General features: G+C 43.4%; 1 protein-coding gene across 7 annotated transcripts in view; it reads right to left on the reverse strand.

Annotated features, from left to right (window-relative positions):
- AGPAT3 (1-acylglycerol-3-phosphate O-acyltransferase 3) overlaps positions 1-22,027 on the reverse strand; it is an 85,626-nt gene that overhangs the window by 57,380 nt on the left and 6,219 nt on the right. Inside the window, exon 1 of one of the 7 annotated variants that reach the window (XM_088160429.1) lies at positions 10,231-10,339. The exons of 5 other annotated variants lie outside the window; for them this stretch is intronic. The gene's annotated coding sequence lies outside the window, so the exon portion shown is untranslated. Of the gene's footprint in view, positions 1-10,038; positions 10,340-22,027 lie in introns of those variants that run through there. One more of the 7 variants, XM_088160425.1, reaches the window with a different exon arrangement.

Genomic DNA, 22,027 nt, shown 5'->3' on the forward strand with positions numbered 1-22,027 from the left:
TTTAACTGAGCAAATCCACCTAACTCTCCTAACTTGTTGTGAAATATTTTCCCCTACTGATTAAAATGTTTCCCATGCAGCTGTGATTTCACTTTAGTCTTCTACAGAAAACTGAAGAAAATATCTAGTTTGAATTCAAGGACCCTCTTCTCATAGCAACATAAAATTCACCAAAAAAGTCAATTCTCTCACTGTTGCTCCTCCTCTAACAAAAAAATAGTTTATCACCATAAAGTACCCCAAAGCAAGACAACAGAAGAATGCAAAAGCTTAGTGAGAAATCAGATCCTTTTAATCCTGATTATTAAAAACAAACAACAAAACACATACACTAAGTGAAATAAAGTTAGTTTTGCTTAAGAAAAGTTCATCTGTGGCAGAAGGAGCACATCAGATTTATTCTTATTTCATAGATTAAAAGCTATTTAGTTCACATGAAAATTCTGAGGCAGTTTGTCTATCTTTAATGAATTGGATAATCCCTTTTTCAAAACGGATTAAATTCCAAGATAAGCATGTCAAGAGAAGTTTGTTCAGAAACTGCACTGTGAATGAAATGGGGTTTGCCTCTTGGCAACCTTCACTTTTCCTCTATTACTTAATGCCCAAACTCAGCTGTTTTATGGATTTTGTCAGTATTTGGGTGTCAGACTGACCACACACAACCTGTGCACTGAAAGGCACACACGGCCAGGTACAGCCCATTTTAATTACAGCTGCTCACACATCCTTCTCAGCTCCCTGATGGGCTCCTCTGAGCAGACCCCAGCTGGTTCCTCAGCACAAACACAAAGGACAAAACCAACCAAGGGGGTCACTCCCTGGACCAGCCATGTTGTAAATCAGGAGCACACCAGGGACAAAAATATCTCCTTTCAGAGGAATTAAGACTGCAACATAACCTCTGGCACCTGCCCCTGCTATAAGAAGGTGGAAAAAGCAAGGAGGGAAGTCCAGCAAGAACAAATCCAAGCCCTAGCCATAGCCAGCATCAAAGGCAGCAGCTAAACAGAGGCTTAGTAGCTCCCTTTGCACTTTTCTAAGTAATGCACTAATATTTGATGTTAACCCCTATTTCTGCAGCTCTCAGTCCTCTGTGATCTGCTTTGCCTTCCAGACTCCGTGCCATTTCTCTTTCCTCAATGTTTGCCCTGCCTTCTGTCATCTTCCTCATCATTGCTGAACACCACCACTATTTTCAGCTTTATTTTGTATCGTTCTAATTCAAAATGTCCTTTCCCAAGACAGAGATCAATCCCCTTTATGAGCACAGAAGCACGGTCTGTTGGTTTATATTGCCTTGCAAATTAGCCTGGCCTAAATCCCCCATAGGCACACTTGGGATATGGGACACCTGGGTGGTTTGTTATATTCACTGGTTATCCTCCATCCTAAAAACTCCAGGCACCACTGCCTTCCCCCAAAAACTTCTTCCCTTGAGATGGCAAAGCTAACAGAGGTTTTGCTAAATTTGCCTTCCCTTCCCCAGCCCAGCAAAGCAGAAACACCACTCCAAGTCCTGTGTCTCAGTGCCCTAAAGCCCATTTCCCCTGAGGGCTCCTCAAGGAAGGTGACAGGAGGAGGCACAAACCTGGAAATGAGGAAAATCCAAAGGGTTGGAGGCCCAGAAAAAATGCTGTACAGGATAATCAAAAGGGACAAAAGGTTGGTTGATTTGAGTGCACACACATGAAAACATGGGGAGGGCAGGTTAAGCAGATTCAGGATCCATCTCTTGCATTTCATTCATCAGTGCTCACACACTAATCAGTCATGGCACAAAGTATTGCTCCCATTCCAATATATCTGTTCCAAGACACTGATCACAATGATGTTCCTCTGTGACAAGTGTCTTACATGAAACCCGTGCTGGATACCCCAACTTTTTGAAGCAGATGTGTGAAATTCCATCCTCAGTGTCCACCTGTGGCTCACAGGGCCCTGCAGATATTTGCATCCAGCCTTTTGTGCAGGCAGAATGTGCCACCTGGAGATATCTTTCCATGGCCTGCAGTCAGCAGGACTGGCAAAGAACTGCCCCCAGTGTTTATTTAACAGCACCAGGCTGGAATCAATGCTGCTCACACAGCCTGGGGATCCACAGAGGGAAAAGAGTTACCTTGCTGGAAACTCCCACTCCATGGAGGCAAAATGTCTGGAAACCTTGACCATAATCAATCCAGACCAGGCTCACTCACCCTAGCTTACAATTTGTAAGGACTGAGGTTCATGAGACTTTACAGGTGCCAGTCACTCTTTTGAGCAAGGCCTGAGCTGCTAAAATTCCGTCAATGACTGCAGAGATGCTGTACCAGAGGGTGGAAGAAGGCTTTGGCTATGCCTCTTCTCACAGCAAAACTCTAGTGCCTGCTCCTTATCATTTCACATTATTGACAGGAATGGCATCCAGCTGGACCAAGCTTCTTCACTGGGCCAGACAAAAAGCTGCTGAAACACTTGAGAGAAAGCTCCTTTTCTGTCTTCCCCAAACAGCAGCATGTGCAGGAAGGTGAGACCCTGGTCCTTTGGATGCGCTTCTGAAGAGCTGATGGTGAAAAGCACACACGCCCTGATACCACCCTAATGTCAGAAACCAAGCAGGGATTCAGGCAGCAGGATCCATAGGTCACTCAAGCGAGCAGGAAGAGAAGTAAAATTTGTTCCCAAAAGAGGCTTACACAGACACCACTGCCAGGGAAATGACACCAGCATCATCTCTGTGAAACAGGGAAGAGGATAATTTGACACTTCCTGGAGCAGCAGTCCAAGGAGCAGAGATGCAGGGGACAGGTTTCCTCCAGAGAGATCTGCAGCACATGCACAGGAAGGACGGTCAGTCGAGGGAGTAGAGTCCATCAAATGTAAAGAACATGAAGAGGACAAAGCAAGTAAAACTGAAATCTGCTCTCCTGGCCTGCTCCTACTGCACTGCTCCTGGGGTTAAAGCAGATACAGCCACTCAGCTTCCCTGGCAAAGGGATCCTGCCCTGTGTGGAGAAAAATCCACAGAGAACTGCTCCAAAATCCCAGTCAAAGCCCAGCATTGGCACTGAGGGGAAGAGAGGACTTCTACTAAAAAGCATAAGAGAATGATATGCCATACTGCAGTACAGTTCTGTTGCCTGTTTGTCTTTATAAACTCTTGCTTCAGCTATGTAATGGACAGGTGAATTTTCAATCTTCCTTACAATATGTACCTTTCTCACTGTGCTTATAATCCCTACAGCTACTAGAAAAACAGGGATTAGCATGTCTATTTGAACTACTGATAGAGACAGAAAAGCACACCACACAGTTCTTTGATTTCCAGTTCGAGCAATATCCTGAGTCTGAACATTTCACATGGGTGTATTTTCCCCCCTTCCTCCTCCATACACGACATTCAAACACCCAGAGGTTATTAAACACAGAGCTAGCATTAACCAGCCTCTCAGGATATGAATCCCATGGGCTCAGGGCAAATTGCTGAAGCCTGTTTCTTCTTCAGTGGACTCAGTGCTGATTCACAAGCCACATGAAGAGCTCAAGGCAAGGGCAGGACTCCACTTTGGCACGAACCCTGCCAAGCAAGGCAACCACTGCTACTTGAAATTCTGCTCTTAAGCTTGACCAGTGCTGCTACAAGAAAGGCCAGAAGGCCAAATTTGGTCAAAAACAAGTCAAGGAGTAACCTAATAGGGTCTAAGCAGGGTGGATGACAAGAGGCCAGTCCTTATAATAATTTTTTTGGCTTTTTTTTTTTTTACAGAATTATCTTCTTGTGTCCCAGAGCACTGCAGCAAGTAACACCACCAAGTGCTTCATTAAACCATTGCTTTCCAAACATTTCTCTTCTACAAGTCACCATGAAGCATCACCAACTCCCACACAAGGGCTCTGCTTCAGACATGCACTGAAGATGTTTCTGACCCTGGCCCTTCACTATTCTGGGTGAGTACCCAGAACCTACAGAAAGGGGGTATCAAAGGAGAGAGGGAAGGTTTCCTTCCATCCAGGCTTATTCTGACCTGAGTGATGTGAGGAGCAAAATTTTAACTCAAGCGTGTGTGGAAATTCCAAATCTTCATTAATATCTTAGAGACTATTATCAGAAATAATTTTTCAGTTATTTCTTGTTCTGTTTCTTTGCTTTCTCTGCTCCTGCTATACATATAATACATGCTGGCCTATTCTCCAGCCATAAGCACTGAGACACTGAAATCTTGAGAGAAAGCAGATCTCTCATGTACTCACATTATCCCCACCTAGATGTAAATCCTCAGTGTTTGCTCCTCAGTAGACAAGAACCAGTTGCAGAACAAAAGGAATTTATCTCTTTATCAGGCAGTTCACTTCTCTTACAGGGTTGTACAACAGGGAACAGCCAAACTGGGGGGACAGGGATGAAAGGAATAAAAAAGGTCAATGTAGGGAACAGACTAAGCAGATCTGGCAGCTGCCTGCAAAAGGGGACAGAAACAGTTCTACTTCCAAATGGGGTAACAGGACCCTCAGAAACACACAGGATAAATCCCTACCAGAGCTGTACACTCATACCTAGTGCCATCCATTCCTGTTCATGTCTGGACAACACTCTGAAGCCTGGGGAAAGGACTAATTTGAGCACAGCTCTTCACTGGGCTGATGAATCAGCTCTCCAGTGTGCATTCTCCTTAGGGAGAAAAGGGAGAATTGGCAGAGGACAGCACTGCAGAAGACAGCAATACAAGGAAACAGCTGCTGAATTTGATGCAGAAGCAGCCCATCATGTGGGGAACATTTTGGTGCAGTGCTCTTGGCCAAAATCCTCATCCCCAGCATGAAAGGAACAAGTATATTCCCTTAGGAAATTCACAGGCATTCCAACTCTGAAATGCTGGCACAGCAAAACCCAAGGCTCTTGGTACTGCACATGCAAGTAACAGCAAGACAGAAAATACACATGGTAAATATCAATGGAAACACATATCCATGATACTATCCTTGAGAGGACTGCAGTTGTGTGCATCCAAAAGTGATGAGCTTGTCACATGCCCACATCTGTATTTCATGAAACCTGTACCAGTTTTTACAGCACCTTGAGGTCCACTGGCCTTGTCTGTGCTGTTAACTTCACTCACTCTTTCATAAGATTAAATGCAAAATGAAATTCAAGTCTCTTCTATAAAATTATTTTATAAATCCCTTTAAAATCCTCAGAATAAAATGAGGCTACAAAGCACCAGGTAGGGCCTCTATACCCTGTACATGCTCACTTCCATAGGCAAAAACATCTCCAGGAGAGGCTCCTGCAGGTAAGGAATGCAGAATCAGCAGTTCAATTTCCTGCTCTCCATACAAAGGCAAAAACCATCCCTGGAAGTGTTCAAGGCCGGGTTGGATGGGGTCCTGAGCAGCCTGGTCTAGTGGAAGGTGTCCTTGCCCATGACAGGGGTGTAGGAATGAGATGATTGTCAAGATCCCCTTCCAGCCCCTCCCATTCCATGATGCTATTCATGATTCTGTGAAGCGTGTAGCAAAAAATTACAACTGCAAATGTACATGTGCTCCAAGGGTTCTTCACACAATTCAATCTGTTCCACCAAGCAATTTTTATACTTTGAGGAACAGAAGTGGGTTTATATTCCTGTGCCAGACTGACTGGTCCTCTCCTTCTTCTTGGAAGTAAAAAAAAAACCTTCTCTCAATTCTGTCAGCACAGAGATACAGATCTAACTTCAGAGAACTGCAAGTAACCCGACCTTTTAATTTTTCCTAATGCTTCACATGTGTCCCATCAGCAGCACACTAACGTTTTCCTTATTTGTTCTTTTCCTGCACAGAAGAAAAGAGCTTTCAGTCTGTGTGAAAGACGATGCCTTGGGCACTCCCCATGGGCCTCTTATTGTTCACTGTAACTTATTTCTCCTGCTGGCAACCGGAGACTCATTCACCAGATTTCTCTGGTGACAGGTATAATAAGAGACAAGCAGATAACTCCTATTGCAACTCTGGACACCTGCTCTGAAAAGGTTTTCTGTTCTGCACACTGTTATTTGAACACATATTTGACCTTTCCAAGGCAAGTGCCAGTTTTCCACAGAAAAGCTTTGGTCTGACTGTCAAACTGAAGGGAGGTAAAAAACCACTTGTTCTCCTCAAATACCTTCCAGCACTACCTTCATGAACTGAAAAACCAACAGCCTCAAGGACTTATTTTCAGTCCTGCAAAACACAAGGCTTAAAGCAAATAGGGCCTTATTGTTGTAATACAAATAAAACTATGACACTGCCTATCAGGACTGTAAAAATACAGAGCCCTGTGAAGAAGTCCTGCTGGTTTTTTCACAAGTTTTTTTCCATGTGACCAAAAGGTCTACCCTTCCCCACAAAAGCCTTGACAGGAACCTGGAAAAGCAAAGCAGCAGATTTTTTTTTTTTTTTGCATTCTAAATGCTGAGCCGCTGAAAACTAAGGGAGGGTTCTACATACACAGCAAATTCCTGAGCCCAGTGAGACTCAGGACATGAGATCATTGCTTCCTCCAAAGTCAGCCTGAAGAGCAGAACCATACTAACAGTCTTCTAGTATTCACCCAGTGGCTTTCAAACCAGTAACTCTACCCAAAAGGCATAAAAGTTAGGTCCTGAAGAAACGGTGAAGAGGAAAACACGCACATCAGATTTTGGGACAGTTCTTGAGCGAGGGGAAGAAGAGCAGATAAAGAAAACTCCATCAGAGAGGCAGGAGAAACTACATGAATGAACAAAGATGCTGGATGAAACTGAAAAACACAGAGGTCACAGGCCACGTATTTCAGCAAAGACCAGCATCCCCTGGAACAGCTTCCCAAGGGCCAGGATAGTCTTTGTAACTAATAATGTTTGAAATCAAGTTTGGAGCTTTCCTTGGAGGGAAATTACAGTTTGCACCCAGATTTATGAGACATGGGTTTATCCCTGGGATAATTCCTACACCCTCTAATTTTGGCTTGTGACTCGAGAAGCCAAGGGGTGGTTCTGCAAAGGAGTCAGGGAATGAAAAAGGAGAAGAAAGTAACAGAAAGTACAGAAAAATGTACAGAGGGAAACAAAGAAACCATACTGAAAATGAAGAAGAATGAGTAAAAGCAGCCTAAAAAGATAAAGTACGTATGTAGTCAGTGGATTTTTTTTAGTAGAAGATGTGTGGGACAAAATAAATGGAACAAGACAAAACAATTCTGTGCAGGAAACAATTCTGGGGCTGGAGCAGGGCAAGCAGGGGCCATGAGGGGAAAGACGACAACTTTATTTGCTGTTTCTCTCAGATCACTGAATATTTCAAGGATGACTTTTCCAAGCACAAAATTTCCTGTACCAGAGACAGGGAGCCTGGGTCCAGCTGGCCATGCAACAACACACTGACCAGTGTTGAGCTGAGCAGTCAGTACACAGTGACAGTGAGCCAGGAAAATGCTACACACTCACCCTGACTCTTCCAGGTGACAAATCCTTAGTGATCCCCTGTTCCAAGCAAAATGTGGGAGCAGATGCTCTTTTAAACTCACTTTATTCCTTTCCGTGCCCTGATCAATACAGCTGTTGTTCATTTACTTGTTTTGGAGCTCCATGACAAGGGAGAGCAGCGAAACTTTACCTGGACACCAGCTCTGGGGGGGATCAGGTGTGTGCAGGTGTTGTGATCTATGCAGGAGGAAAGGGGACACCAGGACATCAGGAATAGGGACACAAAAGCAAGGGACTGCCCAGCCAGCCTCTTTCTACTGACTTCCTCAAGCAACAGCTAAAGGATCAAGTAACAAGAACCAAATTAAAAGGGTTTGCCACATAACGGTGTAAGTTCAGGTCTTTATAGTCAAGAGTAGCTCAGGTGGAAAACTGTGTAAGACAGATCAAAACATCCTGAGTGATTCATTAGGCAGAGAGGCTTCAGAGCAGGCTGGTTTGTCTCGTTTACAGCTCTATCAATGAAACCAATCAGCCTCTCTAAACACAGCAAGAAAGTTTATTTAGGGCAGCACAGCAGGCTTCTCTCACCTCTGCTAGGCACGGGATGGCAACTTCCAAGGGGTGCTGGACAGAGGGATCAATTCCCTCACCAGATCCAAGTTTACTGCTATCTTTGCTCTAAAAATCACATCCAGCAAAACATACAAACAGAAACTTCCAAGTGGATAAACACTGCATAGAAGCTTACAGCAGCTGAGCCATATCTTAGGCAGAAAAAGGCAGAAAATGCACCCAGCATCATATGCACACAGAGCCACAGACAAAAGCTGACTTAGGGAAAATAAGTCTGCTGAAAGTTTCAGGGAAGTAAAAACAGGAAGCTTTACTACATCCTCTTTTGCTTCCACCTATTTGTTTCATCCACACAACTTCTACCTGAGACTGAGAAAAACAAAACACAAAAAACCAAAAAATAACCCAAAAAACAAAAAACCAAACAAAATTTAAAGAAAACAAAAAACCCGCACAATAAGCAGAACTATTCAAAAATATTTTTTCCGTCCCATCAATCCTACAGAGTCTCTTTACAACTCATGCAATATTACCCTGGATCAGCTCAGTGAGCCTCACACTGCATGGAGTGGTGCCAAGTGTTCACTCTGGAGGTATCAGAAGAAACAGAAAAAGCCCTGCTCATGTACAAATAGACTTGAACAACTCCAGAATGACTCAAGGAGAAGGGAATAATTATTCCTGAGCACCAAAGGCAGCTGGCAATCTACTCACACCACACGCAGAAAGACTTTTGAGCATTCAGCAGCACAGTCAAAGAGATTTATTCCTTCTTGTGTGTGCCTCTCTCCCTGTGCTTCCAGTCTCTCTGCTCCTGGGAGCTCCATTACTTGTGTTAAAGTGTACTCCTTTTTAATATACCTACTGATTCATTTCACAGCATGGTTTTTAAAATTCTAAAATCAAAGGGGGAAAAAAAAAAAAGAAATCACAATATTTGACCATAGGAAACTAACACTGCCCAAATAAGCAAGTTGGATTTTTTTCCCTTTCTCTGTATAAAATTTCTAAACATAAAGAAAGGCAATGAGGTAAAAAAAAGATAAATGAACAGTCAAATCCCAGAAAAACCAGATTTCTCCTTGTCATTTAAATTTTACAGATTTGGGTCCTACAGTAATACTGACTGCATTCAAGCTCCACCAAAAAGACTCAATTTCATCCACATGTCAGTAGTCTGTTTTCACACCTCCTTGTCAGCCTGAGTACAGGGTTAGGCTTTCCCTGATTCTTATTTTCCAGGTGCCACAAGAGGTTAAAATGGAACATTAAAGCCACTTCCTACACAAAGAAATAAAAAGAAGTGAGATGCCTCTCTACATCCACCACATTCGTTTATTTCCATATGGGAAGCAAAAGATGTCTCCTTATTGTCCTCAGAGGGAACATAAATACACGAGTAAAGACAACTTTTCCTAAGTGGATGAGAAATTTAAAAAGCAATTGCTGTTTTAGGAATATAGAATCCATAAAACAGTATTAGTAACTAAAGGTTAAAATATTTACTGGCACATGGAAAATAGAATTCCATGCTGACAGAGCATCCCAACCATAGCACATGCAGTGTAAATAGATTAAGACCTCATACACACTCCAGAGGTGACATGCAGAGGAGTTGTAGTGACAGGACAAGGAGTAACCAGCACAAACTGAAAGAAGAGAAATTTAGGTTCTATATGATGAGAGTGGTCAGACACTGGAACAGATTGCCCAGGAAGGTTGTGGATGCCCTGGAAGTGGTCAAAGCCAGGCTGGATGGGGCTTGGAGCAACCTGGTCTAGTGGCAGGTGACCCTGCCCATGGCAGGATGGTTTGGAACAAGATAATCTTTAATGTCCCTTCCAATCCTTGACATTCTATGATCCTGTGATTATTACTTTTCTTTAACAAGTTCCCAACTTCACCTTGCCCCCCAGCACGACCATCACCTCGAAATATCAAATCCCAAACCACTTTTAGCAAACTGAGAAACGAGGTTGCCCCGTTCTTCCCACACAACAGATGTGCACCAAAGACCAGCTGTGGCACAGACCCACAGGAAGCACTCCTGGCTTACCCACTGCAGGGAAAAGCTGCTCCAGGAGACAGGAACCACACGAGGAATTCAGGCACAGCCCGAGGAGCAGCTCCCCTGACTCCACCAACACCTTCTGCTCACACAGCTCAGCAGAGTCCACTCAGCTTCAGTGCCCCAGAGGGATGGCCAGCCCCACCTTCATGCCCTCTCCCTCATCCAGGGATCTCTCACCAAAGAAGTGCCCCACAGCATCCCCAGCACACGGCACAGCTGGCCAGATGTTCGCACAGCCCGCTGCCTCCAGATGTGTGCAGCTGCCCGGGGGAGGCACTGCTGAAATGGCCCCTGCCCAGAGAGGAAGAGCCAGAATGTTCTGACCCACACGTGCAAAAACCACCCCTCACGTCCTTCACGGCTCCAGCTGCAATCTCGTGTTGCTTAAAATATAAATACCCCTTGGAAAAGGCACACAGCCAGGGTAAAGTGCACAGGTACAGCAAACACACAGCTGCCCTCTGGACCTCTGATGGTTTTTTTTTTTTATGGTTACAAGGAAAGGCTATGATTCCTCACGAGTGCATTTTGCCAAGAGCCAGAATTGGCTTTTCCTGCCCCACTGCCCAGCTTTGCTGTCACCTCCTTCCCAGGCTAAGTCCACTCCCTGCAAACTTTATCAGCCCCACTGCTAGTGGTTTGTCACACCACAAAGCAGCATTTCATTACAGTCCTGAAACATAATTTGAAATATTTAGAAAGCACAAACTCTAGTATTACTTACCCATTACAATCCTGTAACACACTGCAGTGAGACTCTTTGCTTCTCGGTGTACATACTGGCAAACAGAATATATTTTGACCCCTATTCAGAGTCATTTTGGACAAAGAAAAATAGGTAAAAATAAGCAGAATGCTTTCTGAAATCAGGCACATTAAGCACTACTGCAATGAGCATTTGATGCACTTCAAAGGCAAGAATGTTTACTTTCAGCAGTGCAATAATCTGGATGAAGCATAATTTTAAATGCTGGTCACTAGAGAGATGGGCACAAGTTACTGATCTGCAGGGAAGCTTTCTAGTTGTTAATTTCTAGGTTTAAAGCTCTGCTTATCACTTGATTCTTAAAAACAGACAACTCTGCTCCTCTCTTTCTCTTGGACATAGAAAAAAAAAAAACTAAGAGAGAAGGAATACATATGTAAAGTCCCTCCCTTCCATTCTCTTTCTTGCCTCCCAGAAGGGTATTCAAAAATAGGAACTACTTACTCAAAATACTGAACAACTGAATCTATACAGACCTATATAAAAGGAGTCATAACAAAAACAGAGTCTTAGTGACCAAGTAACCTGCACCACCTTAATATCTGAGAGGTATTCAGATAACAAGAACAACATTCAGAGACTCCTTGAACTTTACCCCAATTTGCACTATTGATGTGGCTGCTTTTCAGAGACTGGACTTTCTCCTACTATCTACACTTATCTTTCTTTCCTCGGCTCAGGAGGGTTGTCATATTTTTTTTTGTTCTAAGGCAGTTTGCAACAACAACCCCTTTTGTAGAGTCCAAATCACTCTTTAGGAATGATGATAAAGTTAAAAATAAAAAAGCAACTTCATTCAGGACACATGGGAATCTTGAAATCAAAAGGACTTAAAACATTTATCAGAGTGTTATCCTCTGGATAACAGAGGATTGGAAAGCACAGAGGTGCAAGTAATTTTTGCTAGGGAATGACTTCACAGGACAAATATTCTTCCAAAGCTGCTAATCTACTGGAGTTGTTTTATTTTGTTTCTTCACACCATCAGAGATACCACAAAGCTATCACACAGTGTTTACTTTGGAAGTACTGTGTTAAAAGACAATGGGAAAGTAGTGGTGGGAAAAAATCTCACCATACCAATCACTACCTTACTCCTTCTGCCTTGATCATAGCAGAGGAATTGTATTTCACTGAAATGGGGATAACACTGGGGCCAGAAATAGGGGAGACAGCAAGCAAGCAGACACTACATTGCTCAGCTACCTGTAAACTGATTAATGCATAATAAAATCTTGACCATAACAATAATGAAAATACTAAGGCTTACAGCACTTGTAGTTCCATATGTATCTATTCTTGAAGACAGAGTAGTCCTACTCTATGCACCTGCCTTTTTGCAATGTTCCTTTATTACAGGTTAGTCAGAGACCTTAATTTCAGAGTGATTTTAGAGTCTTGTAGCCATGAAATCACATCTTCAAGAGAGTAAAATAATCTCAAACTGAATTCCTGCACTGACCTATGCATATATTTGCATATTGGCACTTAAAGCATTTGGCTCTGAACACACAGGCAGAGAGGCAGGGAGATGAAAGATGACTGAGGTTTGAGGAAAACGCTTCCAGGTTAACAGAAAAGAAGAAAAGTTACTCCTTGAACTTCTAACCAACACTTATGGAAGAGATCTGGGTTTCTAAACATAGCTCCAAGAGACATTTTTAGATGTTTCCAAGACACATCCACAACATCCACACAGGACTGGCAGATGCCACACTAGACCACTGGGAAACCAGTGCCCTTTGAGAGTGGTGGCTCCAGGCCAGGAGAAATACCCTGAACTGCCTAAAGGGACATGAGATGTTCAGCTAGAGAAGCTGAACAAGTCTCCACAACATTTAATTAAAGCAGAGATCATAGTTTAAAACCAGCTGGTCCCTCCATCCTGCCCCCCTTCCAGACAGTTCATTTGGTGGACACACGATTTTGGTGTGCAGAAAAAAAGCTGCTGTCTCAGTGTAAATATCTTTAATATTTTTGCATAGTATCAGTCGGTCTGAAGAAACTTTTGAGAATAGTGACCATGAGAGAAAGAGCACATAATAAAAAAGCTGAGCTGCACAGGAGGAAAATAGAAGGTAGCAACAGGAAAGGTCTAGGCTTTCACAACACATCAAGGGATTTATAACACTATTTACCTCTATTACTTTGTGAGAGATCATGGCAGTTTCTCTCTCTCTTATAAAAAAAAAAACAAAAAACCAGACTCCAATATGAAAAAGCATATATTGTGAACTCAAAAACCCTCCAGGTTTTAGACATCAGACATTATAGATATTAACTACCTGATATGCACTCCTCACACTTTTGGAAAGTGTTTTCTAACTTCTCAGAGCCATCCTGTTCTCCAAGGCCACAATGATTGCTAATGGGAACAACCATGACATGGTGGTGAACAAAGGTGACATCTTTTAGACTCCAAATACTCTGCCTTAATCTACTTGAGTGCTTTTTAAGTTTACTCTGCTCAGTGGCAAGAACTTTAAATTTCAAGTTCATACTAGCAATGAAACAAGTCAAAAGAAAATATGCCTATTTCTCATCTACAGAAAAAAACACTAGGCCAAGAGGAAATGGTTTTCTTCCCCTTTGGGCTTTATTACTTTCCCCAACACATTTTGTTAGTCAAAAGTACATTCAATACAAAACAGAAATTAGTGTTCCAAAGTCTGAAACGAAACCATGTCAGGAAAGCCAATCATTGCCAATGGGAAAGACCAAGTAAAAATTAGTTTGAACACTCCAATTCTTCTAACTTCTATTGTGAGCAATGCCCAGCAACCAAAACATGCCCATACACAATGAATCAGCCCTGACTGAAATTTGATTTTTGACCGGATTACATTCTTCCTCCCAAAATAACCTCTCATTAAAGAACTAAAAAAGCTGCAGTCAAGAACTGGCCAACATAACCAAAATCTTTAGTGAGTTAGCACAACCACATGCAGAAACTCTCACTTCCATCACAAGAACTGCAAAGCTGTCTGTGGTAAGTTAACAACTGAACAAGTTTCAGGATAGGATTTCTACATAAATTAGGACTGAGTCCAGACCCAAGGCAGAAAACTAGGACTCCCAAAAAAAGGAAGAGAGAACGCATCCTAAAAAATGGGCAGCAGCTCTTAAATGGCTGTAAGAGCCCTTCAGAGAATAGTCTGAACCTCCTGGCCTCAGACAAAGCAGCACAAAGTGCCTTGGTGGGACACGGGAAAGAAGCAGCAGAAACAACTCCACAAGTGGAGAAAATAAGGAATTTGACAAACAGCACATTCAAGGTGTGACAGATCCCAAGGAGCAGTAAGAAAGGCCAGGAGAGATGTGCCACAGGAAATTAGAACAAGACAAGGCAACAGGAGTCCCAGAAAGCAACAGGCTGAACAGATGATGCTGCACAGGTCCCACAGCATCTCCCTGGCACATTGCTCTCTTCCAGCCCAGACCACCCCCTGGACCTGCTGGCTTAGTTCACAGCTGAAAAACCAGCAGTGGCTGCTCAAATGGGGGCCTGTTACATTCAGGGCTGCTGGATGCCTACAGACAGACTTGGCAGAGAACAGCACCCTCCACCCCACAGCAACATAAATGTTAAACCCAAGAGAAAACGGGAATAAAGGCCATTTTCACTCCTCTAAAGGGGTTAGCTGCACCACCTAATTAGTGGCTTGTCTGCAGTTTCTTCTGTCTTCACTCAGGGCCAGGATTAAAACACAAAGGAGATGGATTTCTCATTCAGATTTGGTTGTTTATCAGATCTTATCTAAAGTACAGAGAGTTCAGCAGCACTTCCAGCTACCAGCTAAAAGTGAGCAAAATGGAGGTGAATCCAGCTGGTTACAAGGTGTTTTAAAGCTAAACACTCCAATAAAGAACTAACACCTATATTATTTATACTTTTGACCCAATAACCAAACTCCTGTGACCCACAGTGCAACACTGACTGTCCAACCAAAAACTACTGCCTGAAACCATGAATAAAGAAGACAAAGAAACAACACCCAAAATTCTCCATCTTGTCCCATACCTATTACTATATTCTAAAAACCCCCAATTCAAAACCCTTCACCATGTGAAATGACACACCTCTATTCCAACTACACACCAGTGATTTTAACTCCATCACTCAAATTTGGAGCCTTCTCCAAGGCCTCAGGTCAAAAGCAGTGTTCTCCTGGGGGTCAGTGTCAGAAAGCACAGAAAGCTCAAAACTCCCAGGCTTGTGGGTTCCAACACACTCCCTTCATGCTCCTCCTCTTTCCCCCATACAGAACTTGTACCAAAAAATGGTTAGAGGTACAGGAAAGAAAACCTGATCTGAGTTTACTGGAAGCACAAAAATGAAACCCACAGAGATGAAGTGTTGCTAGTACAATTACTGCATCTATCACGCCGTGCAGCGCTACACTCACCTGCTTGTTACTGTAATTTGGGAACTGATTCTAAATGCCTAAAAAAGGGCCCTGACAAAACCCACAATAAGTGGGATGAAACAAGGAAGAGAAGGAGGAGGAGGTGAACAAGAGACAATTATACCAAGATAAGTTGGAGATGCACAATTTCACCTGTCTGAGAAGATCCACCCTCTTCTGGAAAAGACATGCAAGTTAAAATTTCAAGCAAAAAAAGCTCAGTGCAGGAAAAAAATTCCCCACTTTGTAATCAGGTTGTATCTTCTTGGTGCTGCTGGAACCTGTTAAACATTATTGCTATCAGGCAGACGCCCTTGCAGACAGGACCTGTATCAGTGCAGTGGGGATTTTAATTCGTGTAACAACTATTTACAGGTTTAGAAGCACACAGCTGATGAGGACTCATGGCTATCCAGAGCAAATATGTATTATGGAATGCAGGTAACTGGCTTTCTGCTGCTCATACCCTCTCTCATTTGGTGTAATTCCACCAGATTTGTGAACTCCAAACACTACATCATCTGCAAAAGACAGTCTTCCAAGATGTAGGGTCCATTTACCTCATAGTTACATTCAAAATGCTTCCAGTGGACAGAATCCCATCTTAATGTTGTCCTGGAATTAAGGCAGAAACACAGCAGGGCTCCCCTCTAAGACGAGCATCTGGTTATTTTGAAAACCAGCAAATTACAGATTCCCTCAACAGTTACTGAGTTATTAAATGGAGGTTCAGTTAATCTCAGTCCTGTCTGCCCTATGTAGGCACCACAGAGAGCAACAGGAAAACTGAATTTCCTGGTGGTCAGGAGGCAAGTTGTGCCTCATTTATGTATCTCATTTACATTAGAGATACACACATTTTTGATGCTTTATTAAGACACAGCTGATGAGAGCTCACACGCTGGTCATTGCAGGGAACAGAACTCCAAGAACAAGATGCTCCACTGGTACTTCCTCGCATGGAGCATCCCAGATCACCCGTGTTTCACCAACACACACAGACCATATGTCCTGCCAAATAATTTTAGGTTCACCACGCACCAAAGAAATCAGTTCAGGAAGCTGGATGGTATTTCTTCTGTGCTCACAGAGTGACAGACCATCACAGTCCATAAATTTTCTGGTTCTTCGTCTCCGATGCTTGCTAGTGAAGCGTTCGCTGGTATAGGGAGCCAGGAACTTGACTCAGATTTTAATTCAGTGCTTATAGTTCTGCAAAACTACTTCAGCTCCCACCAGCTTGGTGCAATGGCTGCAGTACCAAAAAGGCAAGCAGGACTGTGCTGTAGAGAGAACCAGCACCTGCATTTAAATTCTGCAGGCCTTTACCCAGCCTTTCAGCTTTTGTTTAGTGCCCTCCATGCATTCCTGGTAGTTAACACTCTCCTTTGGCTGGTCATCAGGAATTAATTGTGCCACAGAAGCTCACTGAGAGCCCAAAGGCTGAAAAAAATAACAAACTGAAGGCATCATGGTCTTTCTGGTAGCTGGGCTCCAGCACCTGTTTTGAGGCTGATCTCTAAGGTCACCACCTTCATTCAAGGCTTTGCTTCACCTTCTCCAGGGAACACCCAAGGATTCCAAGTGAACTGCTTCACGTTCTCCAAAAGGAAGATAAGAAGCAGCCCCTATCTGCAAGGACCTCTTGACAGGGAAGCAAAAACACCAATATCCTCGCCAGGGTTATTTGATCTGACACTCAGATAGGTCAGTGTTGCCCTGTGCAGGAATTCACAGCACGTGAGGCTCCAAGAGTGGAGCAGGGCTGGAACACGAGTCTCTCCCAATATAAAATTGCAGAGTGTGCAGCTGAAGGAGATTTCTGTAAGTCACCTAACCCAGCTGTCCCCAACCTTTGACAGCAAAGTTTCTCCATCACCTTTTATTTCTCTTCATCATGACTACTAATTTCTTGTCTCCCACTCCCTCCTAGTTTTTTTGTTGTTGTTGTTTTTTGGGGTTTTTTTTTTGCACAGCAACATAAGGGATGAGCAGGGAAGGCCAGAACTCACATTCTTTGGATCTCCCCTACCCCTTGACACATTTCATAAGGGCTCATTTCCCACCAGGGACCAGGCACTGCAGTCCCCAGTGCAGAAACACCAAACCTCAGGTCTACTCCAGGATCTGCCAGGATCTTTTCTTTTTGAGCTCCTTCCAGCAACATCGACTTTACAACTCCTGCTTGGCAACAGAAAGCTTTTCCCAAACTTTTGCAGCTCTCCATTCTGCATCTTAAATCCCTAACTTGTTCTCTCTACAGCAGGCACAGACAGTTCACTCCCTTCTGCTCCTGCAGCAGGTTTCCAGGTGTTCTCTACATAGAACTGCCTTGCTTCTTTATACCTTCCCTTTATTAAAGTTTTCTAGACATCTCTGTGATTTTTTTTCCCCACTCAGTTTTTCTTACAGCTTGGGCCACAGGAAAAGGTGCCTTCAGCTGCATGCCACAGTCCAGCTCATGCCAAGGTGTGTTTTGCAGGTATGTTGTGTGTGTGTGTACCCTCATCTAAGATGCTTCACGTTTTTTTTTTTTTTTTTTTTTTGGAGTCAGACAGCAAGGAAGGGTTTGGGATTCTTGAGGTTTTTTTGTAATCACCTAACACTGACCCGCATTCAAGTTTCAAACTGCTAAGTAGAAGCACTACATTTTTGGTTATTATCAAAACAGGTATTTGGTAGGAATACAAGAAAGCCTAGAGCTTTTTTCCCCTTTAGAAGTTTTGCCAACCTTGCTGTGTTTATGAGCAGTGTTAAAGAAAAGCCTCCTGAGTAAATACAGAGGCACAAATGAATGTAGGCACCGGTATCACCAAAAATTGAGGCTGTTGTATTTAATCTTATTCAAAGTCAGGGTTCAAGAGTACCAGCAGACTTCTCCATTCCAGACTAAACTGCAATCCCACTGTAAATGATGATGCCAAACTTTTTTTTTTCCAGTGTTGGTATTCCTACTGCACTGGGGAAGAGAAAGGAGCCAACTAGATAGGAGGTAGCCAGTTTTATCTGCTCAGTGACAAAATCCTCCCACCCAGGAGTACTCCACCATTCCACACACTGGATCAGGCAGAAACCTAAAAAGAGAGGAACATGGCTCTGTTTCCTCTTTAGGCATCCAGGACAGTTAATGCTGGCCAACAAGAAAGGACAGGCCTCTGAGAGGAATGAGGGGGCAAAAAAAAGGAGAAAAACCGTAAGTTGGTTATTTTAGGTCACACAGTAAAACCAAGGCATCCGTGCAATGCTGCAAGGTTCATATTTAGAACTAAATTCATGGGGTTCAGAAAGGCAGCTTACAAACACCACAGTATGCTTTAGACCATTCCTAATGCTTTTTGGCCTGAACCCATCACTTTAAAAGCCAGTAATTTTTTATTTTTTTTTTTTAACCAAGCCCACCCCTCCCACATACGTCCCTGCCACAGGGCAGTGATACAACAGACATTTCTCTCCAAATTAAATCCACTTCTTCTTGAATGAAGAGGGTCAGGAGGATGAGGGCACTACACTTTAAAAAAGGGCATTAAAAAATAATTATGCTAAACCACGTATCAGCACAAATTAAAGAGAGACAGTAAAATGCCTGCTTTCAGCTTGCTTAAACATTCAATTAAAAAAGCCATCTAGGCAAAATTTTATTAAAATAAATCAACGGAAGAAATGCCTGTTAAACCAACGTGCAACCACATTCTTTTGGATGTTTTCTCACTGAGAAGGAAGTCTTCACTGCCATTATCAACCCAATCATGTTCTCAAAGGATGTGCCTCCCTTCACAGCAGCAGTGGTGTGAAGAGCAACCAGCGCTAGTTTCAAACACAAAGCCAAGTGCACTGAAGCTTCTGCTGGCTTCCCTCGTACAAAAACACATCCTCCTCCTCCTCTCCCAGACCCAGCAAGCCAAGTCACCCACAGCTTCCTTTGGGAGCCACCAGGACAGGTTTAGAATTGGAGCTGGAAGAGTCAGTGCAGACGGATGTGAATTAGAGCCTTTGCACCCTTCAGTGCCTTGAAAGAAAACCAAAGGTTCAACCTCCACACCAGATCTGCCAACAAACATTGAGATCACTGCAGAAACAGAAAATGTTAGAAAATGTTTAAGGTTTAGGACATTAAAAAATTGATGAAATACAAACAGTGCAAGAAAACATAAAGGCAAGAAAGGATTATACCACTTTCTTTTGCTGTAGAGAATGGTGGATGCTCATTACCTGAATGAAATAATGCTCATAGTGGGTTGCATACAGCAGGTCCTGTTATTTCAAAGATGAACAGTGTCTACCTGGTTTTTACTGTGAAGTAACATAACTGAGGTGATCTGAGTGCCCTAGGACTCATCACCACCACTTGTGTCAGCTCTTGTTCTCCAGCATGGTATTGCTTCTGAAAAGCCAACACACCACTCCAGCACTGGAATACACCAGAAAAAACCTATAGTACACAGAACAAAAATGAAATTTCTTCCTATTGGAAAGCTGTTGGCAAAACTTCAAAGTTTAAAAAAACAGAGAAGTACCATCAAGAGGGCTTTGGTACAGGCAGAGCTGCACCCAGGAGAGCTTGCCAGCAGCAGTATTCATCTAACACCATAAACATACATATTTAATGGACATGTCTTCATTCCTAGACTCTATGCTCCAAAAAACCTTTACCATAAGTTATGGTCCTCATTTCACAGCCACAGCTCCAGCTGCAACAAACAAGCTGAAGTAATTCCATTTTTAACCAAAGTTTTCAAAGGTGAGGCTGAATGCCTTTCCTGGGGGCTGAGCAGGACCCAGGCAGCAAACGAGCACATCTGCAGCAGGTCAGAGCCAAGGTCCACCCCATCTCATGACAAATCCCTGGCAGCAGACAGCCACTGATGGCCAGGGAAGGGCAGAGGAGCAGGGCAAGCACATTGTGACCCTGCTCCTGCTGCCTAACATCAGTGATGGCAGCCAAGGCACTCCTCTGCTGCCTTCTCAATTCAGTTTAAGGCACCACTGCTGTTAGGCAATGAATGCAAACTCAGGCTTTTCAGAGCAGGCTCACCGAGTGTTTTCTAATGAATATTTGGGCAGGAAAACTTGAAAGAAATCAGCAGTGTTTGGCAGCAATAGGTCTTGTACCATCACAGAAGACACTAGGGAAAAATGCAGCTGGAGTGTTAGGCCAGCCAGTTCAGCTTCCATTCACAGAAACAACTCAACTTGAGGCAATAAAAAGCAAACTGAGTTACTCAAAGTACATCACATTTCAGATTAAGCCATCTCAATTCCTAAAAGATTATACAAACAACAACATCCTTGCTACAGTGCTAGCTAAATATGATATATGTCTGTTTTCAAGTAGTTGTCCTCTCCACAAGTAAGAGCAATACCACAGGCAAATTTACAAGTTTCAGAAGAGTTAGTTGTGAGCAGAGACTGCAAAAAGGCATGGCCCTGTCCCCTTGCCATGGGGTGACCAGGAAAGCAAAAGACAAGATAAGAACCTTAAAACACAAAAGCCACCTCAATTCCATGATCCCAGTGATATTTCACTGGAAATGGAGATCAATAACAATCTGCAATCTGGCCCAAAGTCCCATTGCACTTTTACATTTAGCCAAATGTACTTTACAAGCAAAGCAAGTAAAAAAAAAAAAAAAAATCCTTCAAATAGAGAGGAGACTCCTGTGCTCCCGAGGAAGAGAGGGGCTCCAACCCTCTGTAGCATAAGTAACCACAGGAAGATGTCTGAGGAACCAGAGACACCACCTCTGCTGTGACCACCAGAATGAAAAAACATTGCTCAGGGGGTGATTTGGGTCACAGCCTCTTCACTGACCTTTCTTTCCCTTTGGCTTCAGCCCTCTTATAATTCAAACCTGGCTAGCTACATGGTTAATAACCCAAGGGCCATCAGCGTCAGAGAGATGCAAGAGAAGATTCAGCTCAGTAAGGAGATGAAGACTTCAGAAAGGCGTTTGGAGCAAGGAGCCCACAGAAAAGAAGAATAACAGCATAACCTTGGGTCAATCAATCACAGCTGCAACTGGGAGATGAGCTCTTGCATCAGGCATTAAAGATGTGTCAAACCTAGAGCTGCACATCCCTGCTCAGGTGGGAGAACAACATTCACGCTGACACCTGCTGCAAGGTTACCTGCCTTTGTCAAATGAACTGATTATGGCTGTGTTATTTACCAGTATGTCGGCTGTTATCAAAATTTGGGTCCATAAGCAGTCTAGCCCATATCACTACCAGAACATGAAAGCTGACCTAGCAAGAGAAGACTGAAAACTGGTAACATTAAAGCATGATATGAATTATGTCAAGAGAAAAGACAGGCTGCTTTTGAACCAGCACATAAATCACACATTTCCTCCAGCGTGTTCCCCTGAAAAGACCAAATCTGCATTTGAAGTAAGACAACTTTGAATCTCCAGGGGAAAAAAAAGTGTTCTTTGTGCAGAGTCAAGCTTCAGGGAATCTTGCAGCAGTAATTACAGACACTGCCTCCCCAAGCCATCTGCTGTGGCATTTATAACTCCTGGAAGGGCAGCAGGCAGAGCTGGTGGAGGAGAAGAGGAGACCCAAGTACCTCAGCAGCCACAGCCAGGCTGCACAGGAAAGCTGTGACACTGGTCTGACCCAAACAGAACTGATGTCTTGGTCATCCACACCTCCTTCAGCTGGATGCACAGCTGGTGTTCGTGTAGCAGAGGCAACAGTGGGATCAGCACCCTTTTCAGACCAAAGGAAATTAGGAGACCACCCTCAAGTCAAACTAAGCAAGCCCAGGCTGGCAAGGCCCTAATGGGAAGTGTCTGGCCAGAAT

The sequence above is a fragment of the Sturnus vulgaris genome, chromosome 2 (genome assembly GCF_052056855.1).
Source record: "Sturnus vulgaris isolate bStuVul1 chromosome 2, bStuVul1.hap1, whole genome shotgun sequence".
NCBI classification, from domain to species: domain Eukaryota; kingdom Metazoa; phylum Chordata; class Aves; order Passeriformes; family Sturnidae; genus Sturnus; species Sturnus vulgaris.